Source organism: Oryctolagus cuniculus, chromosome 21 (assembly GCF_051225735.1).
Source record: "Oryctolagus cuniculus isolate XC-2025 breed Fujian yellow rabbit chromosome 21, ASM5122573v1, whole genome shotgun sequence".
NCBI classification, from domain to species: domain Eukaryota; kingdom Metazoa; phylum Chordata; class Mammalia; order Lagomorpha; family Leporidae; genus Oryctolagus; species Oryctolagus cuniculus.
This window is the reverse complement of record NC_142887.1, coordinates 12,063,774-12,080,839: the sequence shown is the minus strand read 5'-3', so window position 1 is coordinate 12,080,839 and position 17,066 is coordinate 12,063,774. Positions and strand designations below refer to the sequence as shown.

The 17,066-nt window shown below is 43.9% G+C and overlaps 1 protein-coding gene across 2 annotated transcripts in view; it reads right to left on the bottom strand.

Annotated features, from left to right (window-relative positions):
• Positions 1–17,066, bottom strand: part of ATP2A2 (ATPase sarcoplasmic/endoplasmic reticulum Ca2+ transporting 2) — a 70,676-nt gene that overhangs the window by 30,943 nt on the left and 22,667 nt on the right.

Sequence of the window (17,066 nt, the reverse complement as noted above, 5' to 3'; positions counted from 1 at the left end):
TCCAACCGCTGGTTCACTCTCCAAATGGCAATGGCTACAATGGTCAGGGCTGGGCCAGGTTGAAGCCAGGACCTTCTTCTGGGTCTCCCATGTGGGTGCAGGGGCGCAGGCACTTGGGCCATCTCTGCTGCTTTCCCAGGCCATTAGCAGGGAGCTGGATTGCAAGTGGAGCAGCCAGGACTGGAACCATTGTCCATATTGATGCCAGCATTGCAGGTGGTGGTTTTACCCACTTTGCCACAACACAATCCCTGAAAACTGTTTCTATTTACAGTGTTAAGTAATGTATACACTTTTTACCCATATGCAAGGCACAGTGAAGGGGATCAGCTGGTTCCTTCCACCAGAAAAGCAATTATTAAGAATAAACAGCTTTAAACAAAAATTAACCTCATACATAAGACAAATGCAAAAATGAAACTCCACAAAATACTATTTTAAAACAATTTTTCTTAATTGAAAGGCCGAGAGAGACAGAACAAGCTGGCACCCACTGGTTCACTGCCTCAGATGCCCTGCAAGGGTCAGGGGGCAAAAGACCAAAACTTATACAAGTCTACCACATGGATGGCAGGAACCCAACCACTTGAGCCATCGCTGCTGCCCCCATGGCATCTACATTAGCAGGAAGCTGGAATCAAGAGCTGGAGATCAAATTCAGGTACTCTAATGTGGAATGTGGGCGCCACAACCAGCCAATTGCCCTTTCAACTATCAAACAAGTAAGAGGATATATACACTCAGTTGGCCAGGATGTGTAGAAACATGGATTCTTACATGGTATGATCACAAAACCTGGAATCTATTTTAATCTGATAAGAAAATAAAATCAATAGACACAAATCACTGGAGGCTAAGAAAAATGTCAGCGCACTATCAAGGGACAAATGCTGAATTCATGTCGCTAAATATTCTGTCAGTAACATTAACAACCCACTTAGGATTTTTTATTTTTTTATTTATTTTTTATTTTTTTGACAGGCAGAGTGGACAGTGAGAGAGACAGAGAAAGGTCTTCCTTTGCCATTGGTTCACCCTCCAATGGCTGCCGCGGCCGGCGCACCACGCTGATCCGATGGCAGGAGCCAGGAGCCAGGTGCTTTTTCCTGGTCTCCCATGGGGTGCAGGGCCCAAGCACCTGGGCCATCCTCCACTGCACTCCCTGGCCACAGCAGAGGGCTGGCCTGGAAGAGGGGCAACCGGGACAGAATCCGGCGCCCCGACCGGGACTAGAACCCGGTGTGCCGGCGCCGCTAGGCGGAGGATTAGCCTAGTGAGCCGCGGCGCCGGCCCCACTTAGGATTCTTAGTTCACTTATGCTTCCAAACTTTGTGGCCACCCTAGATGTGCTGGATGAATACCAATCTGTAAACTCTGCTGGGTAAACTGGCAATCTAGATCAAAACTACAAGGCACAGCATTTAAGTTCCACAAATTCCACTACAAGGAACTTACTCTACAGATGTGTAACAAAATATGTGGTTAATTCACAGCAGGTTTGGCTAATAGTGCAAAGAGGAGTTAATTCTATTCAAACTAAAGTGAAATTTTTCTGTAAGAAACACCCTATAATAAGTTGGGAAAAAAGATGTGAAACATCATGCTTATGGGGCTATCACTGTTAGAAGGCAATGCACTTCTGGGAAGGTATGACAAACTGGCAACACTGGGCAGCTGGGACATGGGATGGAGACTTATTATACCCTATGGTACCTTTTGGAACTTGAATTACCAAATAAACCAACCTCTTACATAACCTACAGATGACCTCTCAGTCAACTGAGCCTTCTTTCATGGGCCAAAGTCTTCCTTTAGGAATAGCTCTTAAAGGACCACATCTTGGCCCCTTTTCTTGATGTGTATGAAATAAAATGCCATGAGGCAGTCCCAGTAACAGAAAAAGCCAGTATGTCATATGCACCTTGAGAACAGGGCCCAGCACACTATATTCAAATATGGCGAAATGAGTGTACATCTGCACAACTAAACATTAAAAACAAGTGTGCAGAGGAGAGCATCACGGCTTAACAGGTTAAGCTGCTGCCTGCAGTGCCAGTATCCCATATGGGCACCAGCTGGAGTCCCAGCTGTTCCACTTCCAATCCAGCTCCCTGCTAAATGCACCTGAGAAAGCAGCAGATGACCCAACCCTTAGAGCTCCTGCACCCACATGGGACACCCAGATGAAGCTCCTGGCTCCGGATCAGCCCAGCTCTGGCCATCGTGGCCATTTGGGGAGTGAACCAGCAGATGGAAGATCTCTATCTCCCTCTGCAATTCTACCTTTCAAACAAAATAGATCTAAAACAATGTACAACGTTTTCCATTACTTTCTGAAACATCAATAAGGTGGTTTTCAAAGCCTTAATCAAGAATAGCTGAAAATTAAATTCTCTCTACGATGATATCTTTACTTCTCTCTACGATGATATATTTACTTAAGTCAAATTTTCATTTTTCTATACTTAATCTGGGATATATTAAATTATAGTTGTCACTGGTGACATGTAAAATGGTAAACCAGTTTTCCTAATGCTGTCCATGCTGTAAACATTAGACACATTTTGGTTTCAATTTCTGTGTATTTCAAAGCTTTTAAATTTAGGAAGAACATGGTTTTCTTAACTCCAGTGCACCAAACAATCCTATAGCCAAAGTAGGCAATGTGGTTACAAGGCGGCACAAAATGAGTTTCTCAATATATAATCTCAAGAGGCAGATTATCCTTGCATTTGACCGCAGGGACATGTAGGCTAAGGTGAAATTCCTACTGGAAATGCTTATGCAATGAACTGCAATGTTCAGACTGAACATACGAGAATCTTTCATCTTAATAAAATTCTGATCATACCACACTGAAGGGAGCATATCTCAGATGATTAAGAAAATAATGTTTTCAACTCTAGTGACCTTCCACAGCTAAAATGCCTTAACAAGATGAAAATTTTCAACCAAATTAAGCATTAATGTATTATTCCTGCTTATCATAATTAACCTGATCCCACATACCCTTTGGAATGAATACAACTTTAATGATGAGCACCAAATGGAAATTTTACTTGGAAATGTTCCTTCAACATGAGGTGATTTATGCCATGATCCTATAGGAGCAGAAAACAAGACTTCTTCCAGGCCAGTGTCGTGGCACAGTGGGTTAAGCCAATGCCTGTGACACCAGAATCCCATCTGAGTGCCTGTTTGAGTCCTGCCTGCTCCACTTCCAATCCAAGTCCCCACTAATGTGCCTGGGAAAGCAGTAAAACATGGCTCAAGTACCTGGGCCCCTGCTATCCATATGGGAGAGCTGGAGGAGGTCCCAGCTCCTGGCCATCATAGCCACCTGGGGAGTAACAAAGTGAATGGAAGATATTCTGTCACTCTGCCCCTCAAATCTTTATTAAAAAAAAAGACTTCTTTCATTTTCTAGTTGCCTCTAACTGGGAAGCAATGAAATATTTCACAATTAAAACAAAAGTTGATCTGGTAGTCTTTGATAAACTAGATTCTCAAAACCCTTTTTTTGGGTCCGGAAGTCTGTTTTCAAAAAGGTTTTCCAGGGGCCAGTGCTGTGGTACAGCCAGTTAAAGCCCTGGACTGCAGCACCAGCATCCCAAATGGGCACTAGTTTGAGATCTGGCTGCTCCTTGCTAACGGGCCTAGGAAAGCAGCAGAGGATGGCCCAATTGCTGGGGCGCCTGTACCCACATGGAAGAAGCTGCTGGCTCCTGGCTTCAGCCTGGCCCAGTCCCAGTCATTATGGCCATTTGGGAAGTGAATCAGCAGATGGAAGATCTCTCTCTGTAACTTGCCTTTCAAAGAAATAATAAATCTTAAAAAATTTTTCCAAATACACAAAAAAATTAGTTCAAGGGAAAAACCCACAATATATGAAATGCATGAAGTCTATATACCTTAATTAAAAGGTTTCTGGGGGAAAAAAAAATCCACAATAACTAGAGTCACAGATCCTCATGGAGGGATCCTGTTCGGACAAGTCCCATCATGTGCTGGGTTTTGTGTGCTTGCTCTAAGGCAGAGGTGGGAAATAGGGTCATTTGGATATTTATAACATCATTCATGGGTCATACATTATCGACTTAAAAAATTAGCCTGCCATATTTACTGAATTTTTAAAAAAGATTTATTTCAGAGGCAAGAGTTGTAAGAGAACGAGTGAGAGAGATTTTTCAAACCACTGGTTCACTCCCTAGATGGTTGCAACGGCCGGAGCTGGGCTGATCCGAGGCCAAGAGCTTCTTCCAGGTCTCCCACGTGGGTGCAGGGGCCCAAGAAGTTGGGCCATCTTCTACTGCTTTCCCAGGCCATAGCAGAGAGCTGGATAGGAAGAGTTCTGAGAGGCCAGGACATGAACCAGTGCCTTTATGGGATGCTGGTGCTGCGGGCGGATGCTTAGCCTACTATGCCACCGTGCCAGCTCCTATTTATTGAATTTTGAGTTCCCATGATTTCATGGGCTTTCGCAGATCAGACATTCCCCATCCCTGCTCTAAGGTAAGAAGATCCTAAGCTTTACAACATGTAAAATGTGCTACTTCAAGTTGCACTTCTGTTTCTACAGAAGCTGAGCGCCGTGGAAATATAATATAGAGACAAATAAAAATTCATAAAACATTTTATTTAAATATTTATTTGGAAGGCAGCGTAACAGAGAGCAGGAGACAGAGAAAGTGATCTTCCACCTGCTGGTTCACTCCACAAAAGGCGGCATCAGCCAGGGTTAGGCCAGTCCAAGCCAGGATCCCAGGACCCCCATCTGGGTCTCCCACATGGGTGGCAGGGCCCCCAAGTACTTGGGCTATCTTCCACTCTTTCCCCAGGTGCATTAGCAACTGGATTGGAGCAGAATAGCCAGGACTTGAACTAGTACTCTGATATGGGATTCCAGCACTGCAAGTGGTAGCTTAACCCACTGCACCACAATGCCAGTCCTAAAACATTTTATTTTGAAAGGCAGGAGAGACAAGAGATCTACCATCTGCTGGTTCACTCCTCAAATGCCCAAAATAGTGAGAGTAGGGCTAGGCCAAAGCCAAAAGCCTCGAACTCAATATGGTTCTTCCACTTGTGCGGCAGGAAACCAAGCAGTTTAGCCATCATCTTCTGCCTCCCAGAATGAGCATTAGCAGGAGGGTTGGAATCAGAAGCACAACCAGACACTCAGACAAGAAACACGGGTAACCCAAGCAGCGTCTTAACTACGCTATGCCAAATGTCTGCCCCCACCAGCCTTATTTTAGTATCCTCCTATCTACAAGAATTTTTCCACCACCTTGATCAATGTATCTCTTCATTTTACAGACAAGAACTAAGACAAGAAGTAAAAGGAATCTTTCCCAAGCTTGCTGTGTGGCTCTGCTTCATTCTTTCTGTTGGCACTAAAAGTCCATTTAGGGTTCACTCTATGGGAAGTAGGCTCTCTTAAGGAGTTAAAAGATCCATAAAAATTAAGATGTTTGCAATATATTTTTTATTTGACAAATAGAGTTAGACAGTGTGAGAGAGAGACAGAGAGAAAGTTTTTCCTTCTGTTGGTTCACTCCCCAAATGGCCGCCATGGCCGGAACTACGCCAATCTGAAACCAGGAGCCAGAAGCCTCCTCCCTATCTCCCATGTGGGTGCAGAGGCCCAAGCACTCAGGCCATCCTCCACTGCCCTCCCAGGCCATAGCAGAGAGCTGGACTGGAAGAGGGGCAACTGGGACTAGAACCCGTAGCCCACAGGCGGAGGATTAACCAAGTGAGCCACGGCACTGGCCCCTGCAGTATTTTTCAAATGAAGAAAACATCACTTCCCTTTGCAGGATTCCAGAGGTCCAGACACGCACGGTTGTGCATGAGGAGCAAGCCGTGCTGTCTCACGGCCACGTCCACAAGCACTGCCCTGATGCGGCACGCTAACACCCTTAGGGCGAGTGCGAGTGGAAAATTCTTACTCTTGCCAAGAGAATGCTCTGCAATGTTTTTCCTTCTCTTCTGTTTGAGGCAGGTATAATAAAAGAATAATCTCTGTCATAAACTACCCCCATGTGAATAATGTCTGACACCTTTCAAATTTAGTTCTTGGCTAAGATTTTAGCTCTTTAACTTGCTATCACAATAAAGACATTCACTTCGAACAAAATTCTCAAGAGTATACTTTAGTTAAGTTACCAAGAGTCAGTTAAAGGAAATTATTACTTTGCCATATTTTATGACTGAATGTGGGCCAGTGTTGCTGCACAGCATGATAAAACACCACTGGCATAATGTATCAGAATGCCGGTTTGTGTCCCAGCTACTACACTTGTGATTCAGCTCCCTGCTAACACACCTGGGAAGGCAACATAAGATGGCTCAAGTCCTTGGGCTCCTGCCACCTATGTAGGAGACCTAGATGGAGCTCCTGGTACCTGGCTTCAGCCTGGCACACGGCAGACTGATCTGGCTATTCGGAAAATGAACCAGCACATGAAACATTTCTCAATCTCTTCCTCCCTCTGTTGCTCTGCCTTTCAAATAAATATATCTTAAAAAAACAAAAACAAAACTAAGTGAATGCAAGCTTTCTTTACCTTACAAAGAGTGTAATTCCCATTTGAATGCACACACCCCATATTGGAGTCCTAGTTCAAGTACAGCTAGTCTTTGCTTCAAACCCAGGTTCCTACTATTACACCTGGGAGGCAGTGAATAATGGCTCAGCACTGGCTGTTGTAGGCATGTGGAGAGTGAACCAGCAGATGGAAGATATTTCTCTCTCTCTGTTCACATTTTCAAATAAGTAAATAAATACCCAGTATTTATAAAACATGATACTTAAATACCATTTGTATCACTTATGACAATATAAATATTGATGGTTAAAACAGGTCTTACCCAGAAAAATTCTTTTTCATCAGCTCTAGGTATAAATTCAAAAAAATCTAATTATAGTAAATTTTACCAAAAGTATCTAAATATTTTCTAATGGTAAATCATATAATTTCAGAAACTGTCTCTTACTTTTGAATTTAAATGTGACTCCCAGGAAAAGCAAGCCCCAATAGAATTAATGACCTTAAATTATTTAAGCACTTAACTACGACTCAAACATATGTCTCCAATTTGAGTCATAAATTTTGTTGTCAAGTAGAATGAATGAAATTCCTCACAGGAGAAGCCCTACTTGCCTAATTAAAACTATTTCCAGGCCTCAGAGCGAGCAGAAAAGGAAGCTTATAAAGTGCTACATTGTGTTCCATTTGCTGCCAATCTGTTTTTTGGGGAGTATTATGCAAATGTGGCATCAGTCCCTTGTTCATAATCTTTCAATAGCTTCTTTCTATTAGACTTGAGGTTAAGAGTTTAGCTTCCCAACCACAGTTTATAACACATCTTTGACCAACTGCTGTTGACTGCCCACCACTGAACTTCAGTTCCTCAAAGTGCTCTCCGGGTCTTTAGGTATGCTCCCTCCTCCCACCCACACCTTTCTCAAACTCCCAGACCAGGCTGGTAGCCCTCAAGATGCACCCACAGAGAGCAACCCTTTCTTTCCAGACATGTTTCCTGTATGTTTTAGTCTATTTCCCCACTAGAGTAAGAGCTCTCTGAAGGCAAGGTCCACCCATCACCATTGATTCTCTAGCCCCGAACACCTGCACCTGAGACACAGTGGGTACCAAATAAAATATCTGCCAACGAATAATACTTGCATATCCCATACTGGAATGTCTGGTTTGAGTCCCAGCTGCTCTGTGCTTCTGATCCAGCTTCCTGCTAATGCGCCTACAAGGTAGCAGATGATGGCTCAAGTATTTGGGTTACTACCACCTACGTGGGAGACTTGAATGGAATTTCTGCCTCTTCCTTGCTTTGGCCTGGCCCAGCCTGGGATGTTGTGGACAACTAGCAAGTGAATCAGTTGATGAGCCGATCTCTTTGTCTTTCCCTCCCTGTCACTTCCAAAACATAAAAAACAAATAAGTCAGACATCCTTTTACATTAGTATACACAGATCTAATTTTTAATGGCTGTATAATAATAAAATCTGGAGAATTTTTTAATTTATTTGACAGTGTGGGGAGCAACTGAGACTAGACTAAGTTACTGGAATTAAGACTTATACTATGCATCTGCTCTCCCACAATATGGCGCTGAGAGAGAGACCAAACAACTTCCACGAAGCTGACTCTCGCCAATTTGACTGATAAGCTGCAGGAGCGGATCCTGCTCCTGATCGGAGGAGAGCAGCGTGCTCGGCGTGTGGGCAGCAGAGTTGGGATTGGTGGAAGAGGACTATAAAGGAGGAGAGAGACAACATGCACCAGGAACATCTGAAGGAACACCTGAGCAGCCCCCGAGAGAGCCGGCCAGCGGTGTGCCGCTCCCCCGCGGAAGTGGGGAAAGTGGCGGGGGGGGGGGGGGCGCCCCTCCACGGAGGTGGAGGGATCAGCAGCCAACCCGGGAAGGACCAGCAGCCAACCCGGGAAGGACCAGCAGCAAACCCGGGAAGGGCCGAGCAGACAAAAGAACAGCGCAGGGTCCTGTGTCGTTCCTCCGCGAGATGGGGGAGCGACAGACAGGTAGAGCTGTAGACAGTGAGAGAGAGAGAGACAGAGAAATGTCTTCCTTCCGTTGGTTCACTCCCCTAATGGCTGCAACAGCCAGCGCTGCGCCAATCTGAAGCCAGGAGCCAGGTGCTTCTCCTGGTCTCCCATGCGGGTGCAGGGCCCAAGCACTTGGGCCATCCTCCACTGCCTTCCCAGGCCACAGCAGAGAGCTGGACTGGAAGAGGAGCAACTGGGACTAGAACCTGGTACCCATATGGGATGCCAGCGCCGCAGGGGGAGGATTAACCAAGTGAGCCATGGCGCTGGCCCCTGAGAATGCTTCTTCCATTCTGAGCACTGCTCTATGGGCTGTAAGGTCACTAATTCAGTCTTCAATACTTCACAAGGAAGATGCCATCTTCTTCTCTCCCATTGTGTAGATCAGGAACTTGTTCAAGGTCACAGTTTGAAAGTCACACTACAAGGTAAATCCACAGAAGCAGCATCTCCCTACAACTTACTATATACTACTCTTACTCCTGTCCCTGCTATTTCCCCATACTCTCCATCTTGTAACTTCTGAGCACTGGCAATGAGCACATTGTCTGGACTATGTTTTTAAAAACCATTATATTCAACATAGAAGTTGTTTTAGATTTCTACATAGTCAAATCTGTCAATCTCAGTGACTTTATGTAACATTTAGAAAACAGTGATCTCCATATCATTAGGATCCTTCCACTGTTTCCAAAATCTTCATCTCAGCGGCCAGGATGGAAAAGTTGATGCTTACTGGCACTGATTGTTAGTGAGTCATGGGGAATGAGGAGGAGGTGATTATAGGATATTGGGAAATGCCAGCTCCATGATAATCAGGTCAGGTTTCAAAATCAACATGGTCTGATGGCTGTGGGGATCTTTCAGAGTTTATTTCTCATAGTTCCTAATGTCTTAGATATTCCTGACAGTGCTGAAGGGCCCCAGGTCCCCAAGCTTTCCACTTCTGATATATCTGAGTTTTGTTTCAGATTATTTCATTTTTGTGTTTATATACAAAAGTGGATTAAGAAGTCATATTTAGGGGCCAGTGCTGTGGTGCAGTAGGTTAAGCTTCCACCTGCAGCACCGGCATCACATAGGGCACCGGTTTGAGTCCCAGCTGCTCCACTTCCAATCCGGTTCCCTGCTAATGGCCTGGGAAAGCAGTGGAAAATGGCCCAAGCGTTTGGTCCCCTGCACCTGCGTGGGAGACTCGGAAGAAGCTCCCAGCTGCTGGCTTCAGATCAGCTCAGCTCCGGCTGCTGCGGCCATTTAGGGAGTTAACCAGTGGGGAAGACTTCTCACTCTTTGTCTCACTCTGTCTGTAACTCTGCCTCTCAAATAAATCATTTTTTTTTTAAAGGTCACATTTATTTTACAGAGATGCAACTTCCAGGATTTACAGGAACTAAAATAATGATCTCCACTATAGAGGAAGAGGTCTCAGACATGCTTCTCTAGCCCTGCCTCCCCTCCGACTCCACAAGAGGGAAAGGTTTCAGAGAACACACATGCTCAACTCCTCTCTGGTTGCCTATCTTTCGCTTCTCCTTTTCTAATGTATGATCATTTTAAGAAAAGGTGAAAATTTTATGTCTATTAACACTATGTAAACTGCTTAAAGCAGATACTATTTCAATTACTGTTTAACTGTGCTTCAAATTTTAAAAATAACTAGCATCTTGGAGTGGATTTCTGGGGAGAAGGGTAATCAAAATTCCTGAAATCACACGTCTGGGGAGAGTCCATGGTTTCATCAGTTCTCCAAGGGACTCCTATCTGGAAATGATTACCACCAGTTCTAAGAGCCTTGCTACTCAAAGTACAATCTACCTGGGGGGCCGGGGCCATGGCTCACTTGGTTAATCCTCTGCCTGTGGCGCTGGGATCCCATATGGGTGCCGGGTTCTAGTCCCAGTTGCTTCTCTTTCAGTCCAGCTCTCAGCTCTCTGTTGTGGCCCAGGAGGGCAGTGGAGGATGGCCCAAGTGCTTGGGCCCCTGCACCCACATGGGAGACAGGGAGGCGGCTTCTGGCTCCAGATCCGCACAGTGCCAGCCATTGCGGCCATTTGGGGAGTGAATCAATGGAGGGAAGACCTTCCTCTGTCTCTAACTGTAAAAAAAAAAAAAAAAAGCACAATCTACCCGGAGCTTGTGAGAAACGCAGAATAATCGGGCTTCATTCTAGACCCAAAGAACCAGTATGTCATATTAACATAAAAGCACTGGTTTGAGTCCAACCTGCTCCACTTCAATCCAGCTCCCTGATGACACGTCTGGGAAATCAGCATAAGAGGGCCCAAATACTCGGGCTCCTGCGCCCACGTGGGTGATCTGGATGAAGCTCCAGGCTTTGGCCTGACCCAGCAGAGGGAAGAGCTTTCCTTCTTCCTATCCTTTTAACTCTTCCCTTCAAATCAAGAAATCAATCAGAGAGAGAGAGACTGTGAGAGAGAGAGAGAGAGAGAGAGAGAGCGCGCGCGCTACAGTAACTATGTGGCTCACAAAGCCCAAATAATTGACTAATTGCCCTCTACACAACCAGTTTTCCACCCCTCTGCTCTACAGTAGAAGTGACTTCTATATTATTTGTTAAAAATGTTTGCTCAGTGTTCAAAGCCAGGCTATTCCAATCCCTACAGTCTTCTAAAATTAAAGGAAATTCACATGATGCATAGCTACACCATCTGAATCAGACACTTAAAAAAATATATTTATCAATTCATTTGGAGGCAGAGGTACAGAGAGAGAGACAGTGAGAGATTTCTCATTCGTTAGTTCACTCCCTGACTGGCCACAACGGTTGGGGCTGGACCAGGCCCAAAACAAGAGCCTGGAGCTCCACCTAGGTCTGCCACATGGGTGGCAGAGCCCCAAATACTTAAGTCACCTTCCACTTCTTTCCCAGGCCATTAGCAGAGAGCTGGATTGGAAATGGAGCAGTCGGGACTTAAACTGGCACTCATAAGGGATGCCTATGTCGCAAGTGGTGGTTTAAGCTGCTGTGCCACAAAAGTAGCCTGAATCAGACACATTTTAGAGTTGAAAAGCTCCTTAAAGGTGTCTGCTCAGGGCCAGCACTATGGCATAGTGGGTAAAACTATGTGGTGTAAAACCTGTGGTGCTGGCATCCCTTATGAGCACTGGGTTCATGTCCAGGCTGCTCCACTTCCAACGCAGCTCCCTGCTAATGCACCTGGGAAAGCAGTGGAAGAAGGTCCAAGTGCTTGGGCCCTAACACCCATGTGAAAGGCCTGGAGGAGACTCCTGGCTCCTGACTTCCATCAGCCCAGCCCCAGCCATTGCAGCTACTTGGGAAGTGTATCTGTGGGTGAAGATCTCTGTCTCTTCCTCTAACTCTGCTTTCCAAATAAATGAATCTTTAAAAAGCTCCATTTACCTGACTACACTGCACATAATTTAATTTATCCACTGCCATGCAGAATTAGGACAGTAATTTATGGACGATTCCCTTACATGAATTAGGTCATCTATTTCACAACTTTACCTTTTATTAAATTGCCTAGAAAAGTTACTTTACATTGTTACTAAATCTCCCTATTGCATACTGACTATCAAAGGTGAAACTTTTCTTCTTTTAATAGTCAACAAATTTAAGAATTATCTTCTTATTCTTGATATTCACCCTTGAAATTGCTAGCACTACTGTTGACATTTGGCCTTCATTCTAGGAAATACAAAATTTCTTATGGAAGATCGAAGGCAAATTTTATGTTAAGACTGTGTCATTTCCATCACTTACGTAACCTCAAAATGATTCATTCCAGAGTATACTACAGGACAGAAGTCATCTGAGGATATTAATGTCCTTGTGTTATTCGTCAACTCTGGGTTACCAAGATACATGAAGTTTGTTTTAAACAATCCTGAAAACAGTGCCCTTGAGAAGTCAATAAATAACCCTGAAGAATATGCTAAAACCCCCAAAATCTAATATTAAGATTTTTATGTCTATGATAGTTCAGTTTTTTTCTAACATTTATAGCGAATAGTACAGAAAGCTTAAAAATGTTCATGTTTATGTCCATAAGATCACACACAATTTTACTACTTTTTGGTTTCATCTCAAAAAATATTTTCCTGGCATTAAACTAAATTCAAGATTACTGTGGTTTCGGAAAATGGACACGTAGGTCAGTATCTCCATATTTCTACTTGCTGTATCAATTCTATTTGGCTCCTGTGTTCTAGATACTTCTAAGGTCTACATCAGCACTTGCCGTGCATGTTCACACAACTTCTCCTTGGAAAGATTATCAGCTGGTATAGCAACAACTGCATCTGAATTTTCTTCTCCTCAAAAAAATAAATTGGTCTAGTCCAGCCTTCACAAAGCTCAGTAGAACCACCCTACAAATTATCTCCCAAAAGCTGGCAAAAATAATTCAATCACAGGAGACAAACCCTCCATTCTAAGCAATGCCTACCAAAAGGTCTGTTCCTTTCTCAAAATCCCAAAATAACAAGTCAGTGCTTGTTACTTCCATCTTCAGTTTTCCAACACATCAGAAAGATCTCTTCATGTCTAATTTCATAAATCAAAGCACAAATTGGCTAAATCTAAAAAGCACAATATGTGCCATTTATTAAGACCAACAAGAAAAAGAATTCAGATAAGGAAAAATTTAGAACTGAAGCTCATTTCTATAGTTTTCACAGAACAGAATTATCAGGCTAACTTCAGGGTCAATCAGGTTATCAGTTCTAATAAAAGTAGGAAGTTTAAAAGCCAACATGTATAGTCTGAGAATTCTTAACATCTATTCATCTAGCTGAGGTCATACAGTCACAATATGTTTTTCCAAATATTCCACGTAATTCACTGTACATGCTTCAGGATTATACTTTGACCCAATTCAATGACCCACTGTGCCTAGTAATCCAGGTAAACTTATTTTTAACCTGGATATAAATATACAAATACTCATCCTTAGTCCCCAAAACAGACCAAAGCACGTTGACAACTTAATTAAAATCATGACCACATGTCCTCAATGCAATAGAGGGCACCTGCAAAACCCACAGCTAACATCATACTTCCTGGTGAAAGACTGACTGTATGCTTCCCCAAGAACAGGAACAAGACAAGGATGTTTGCTTTTGTCACGTTTTAACTGAAGACTCTAGCCAGGGAATTAGGCTAGAAATAAAAGGCACCCAGACTGGAAAGAAGTAAAAATATTTGTAGATACACAATGTTATATAGAGAGAATCCTAAGGAACCATAAAAAACATTACTAACCTAACAAATGAGTTTGGCAAGACTGCAAGTTATCAGATCAATACATAAGAATCAATTCTATTGCTTCACTCTGGCAAAAATCCAAAAACGGGAAAAAAAATACACAAAAACACAAAAAACACCCAACTCCAATTCCAAATAGTTCCTTCCAAACACCAATAAAATACTTAGGAATAAAGTTAACAAAGGAAGTACAAGACCTGTACACTAAATGAAAGAAGTGTTAAGATATTTGGGTTCAGCGTTGTGGCACAGTGAATTAAGGTACCACATGCAACACTGGCATCCCATATTAGGTTTTGTTTCAAGTCCTAGATGCTCTACTTCTTAACCAACTCCTTGCTAATGTGCGTGGGAAAAAGGCAGAGGATGGCCTAAATGTTTGGATCCCTGCCACCCATATGGGAGATCAAGATGAACTCTTAAAGGGAATGGAAAAAAATTTTGCAAATCATATCTGATAAACTAGATATGTAAAGAATTTTATTTTTAAAAGATTTTATTTGAAAGGCATAATTACAGAGAGGGAGAGAGAAAGGGAGCGAGAGGCAGAGAGAGAGAGAGAGACACGGAGAGGGGGAGAGGGGGGGTCTTCCATCTGCTGGTTCACTCCCCAGATGGCCACAACAGCCAGAGCTGGGCCAATCCAAAGCCAGGAGCTTCTTCTGGATATCCCATGTGGGTGGAAGGGCCCAAAGACCTGGGCCATCTTATACTGCTTTCCCAGGCCACTACAGAGAGCTGGATTGGAAGTGGAGCAGCCGGGATTCAAACCGGCACCCACATGGGATACCAGCACAGCAGGCAGCCCCACCATGCCCACAGCACCAGCCCCCCAAGAACTTTTTTTTAAAGATTTTTTATTTATTTATTTGAATGGAGAGTTACAGAGAGAGAGAATTTAAGACAGAAAGGGTGAGATTTTTCACCCGCTAGTTTACTCCTTAAATGGCGGCAATGGCCAGAGTACGGTCAGGAGCTTCTCCGATCTCCCATCTGGGTGCAAGGGCCCACACACTTAGGCCATCTTCTGCTGCCTCTCCAAGTACATCAGCAGGGAGCTGGATTGGAAGTCGAGCACTGGGACTCGAACCACTGGCACCCAAATGGGATGCTGGCGCTACAGGTGGCAGCTTTACCCGCTACACCATGGTATTGGCCCAGAAAAGAACACAGTTCAACATTAAAAAGAAAAAAGGGCAATGGATCTAAACAGACATTTCTTCAAAAACAAAAGCCATACTAATGGACAATAAGCAGTGAAAAGATGCCAACCATTGTTAGCAAATTAGGGAAATGCAAATAAGAATCCTAAAGAAAATAAACATGTATACATAAAGAAAGGCCTGGGGCTGGCACTGAGGTGTAGCAGGTAAAGCCACCTCCTGCACTGCCAGCATCTCATATGGACGCCGGTTCAAATCCCAACTGCTCCACTTCCCATCCAACTCTCTGCTACACCCTGGGAAAGCAGCAGAACATGGCCCAAGTCCTTGGGCCCCTGCACCCGCATGGGAAGACCTGGAAGAAGCCCCAGGCTCCTGGCTTTGGATTGGCGCAGCTCAAGCCATTGTGGCTAACTGAGGAGTGAACCAGCGGATGGAAGACTGACCTCCCTCCCTCTCTCTGGCTACCTCTCCTTCTCTCTGAACCTGAAGCTGGTTCAGGAACCAAGTAGCCAGGGCCGGCGCTGTGGCACATTGGGTTAACACCCTGGCCTGAAGCGCCGGCATTCCATATGGATGCGGGTTCAAGACTCAGCTGCTCCACTTCTGATTCAGCTCTCTACTGTGGCCTGGGAAAGCAGTAGAAGATGGCCCAAGTGCTTGGATCCCTGCACCTGTGTGGGAGACCCAGAGGAAGCTCCTGGCTCCTGACTTTGGACTGGCACAGCTCTGACCATTAATGCCAACTGGGGAGTGAACCAGCAGATGGAAGACCTCCTTGTCTCTTTCTCTACCTCTCTGTAACTCTGCCTTTCAAATATGTAAATAAATCTTTTTTTAAAAAGACTTTTATTTATTTGAGAGGTAGAGTTACAGGCAGTGAGAGGGAAAGACAGGAGAAAGGTCTTCTATCTGCTGGTTCACTCCCCAAATGGCTGCAATGGCCAGACCTGTGCCCATCTGAAGCCAGGAGCTTCCTCCAGGTCTTCCATGTGGGTGCAGGGGCCCAAGGACTTGTACCATTTTCTACTGCCTTCCTAGGCCATAGCAGAGAGCTGGATGGGAAGAGGAGCAGCTGGGACTCGAACTGGCATCCATATGGGATGCCGGCACCACAGGAAGAGGATTAATCTACTGAGCTACAGTGCCCGCCCCATAAATAAATCTTAAAAAAAAAAAAAAAAAAAATTCCCAAAGAGACGCCACCTGGTGGCTGAAACAAAAGCTGGACAGCAGCAGACACTGCTGAGCAGGAGGAGGAATTAGAAGCGGGCGCACTACTGGCAAGGATGTGAAACGTACAACACGTGGAGCAGTAAGGCAGCTCCTCAAAGTGTTAACATCAAGTTACCATGTAGCCTAGTAACTTCATGCTTAATACATAACTAAGAGCAAAACTATGTTCGCACAACTTGTAACATATGTGCATAACAGCATTATTCATAGTAGCACCAAAGGGGAAACCCAAATATCCATGAACTGATAAATGGATAAACAAAATGTTGTGCATCTATACGATGGACTATTATTCAGCAGTAAAAAGTAATGAATACACTATCTACACATGAATGAAGTACTATACCCAACATGTATCTTGAAAGCACATGCTAAGCCAAAGAAATCCATCACAAATAGCTATATATCCAATATTCATAACAGGTAAATCCATAAACACAAGGTCAACTGTGGTTGCCAAGGACTGTGGGGACTAACTGCTAATAAGTATGGAGTTTCTTCTGGGAAAACGCTCTGGAATTCAACAATAATGTGACACTATTATTCTGCAAATAAACTAAAACCTAACTGTATACTCTTAAATTTTATAGCAAATAAATTCTATCTCAAAGGTGTTTAAAGAAAATTGTGACTTGGGTCTTTGAGAAGTTGACTTATAAATATGCTATATATACATTTGCAAAACATACTGCATATTCTCTAACAAATTAACTGTCATTGAAGGCAGAGGCAATAAACCCCACAGACCCAGTTTCCTTAACTGTAAAATGTGAAAACAGTATGTACCTAGAGAGTGGCTGATGATCAGATAATCACTTAAAAATTGGGAGG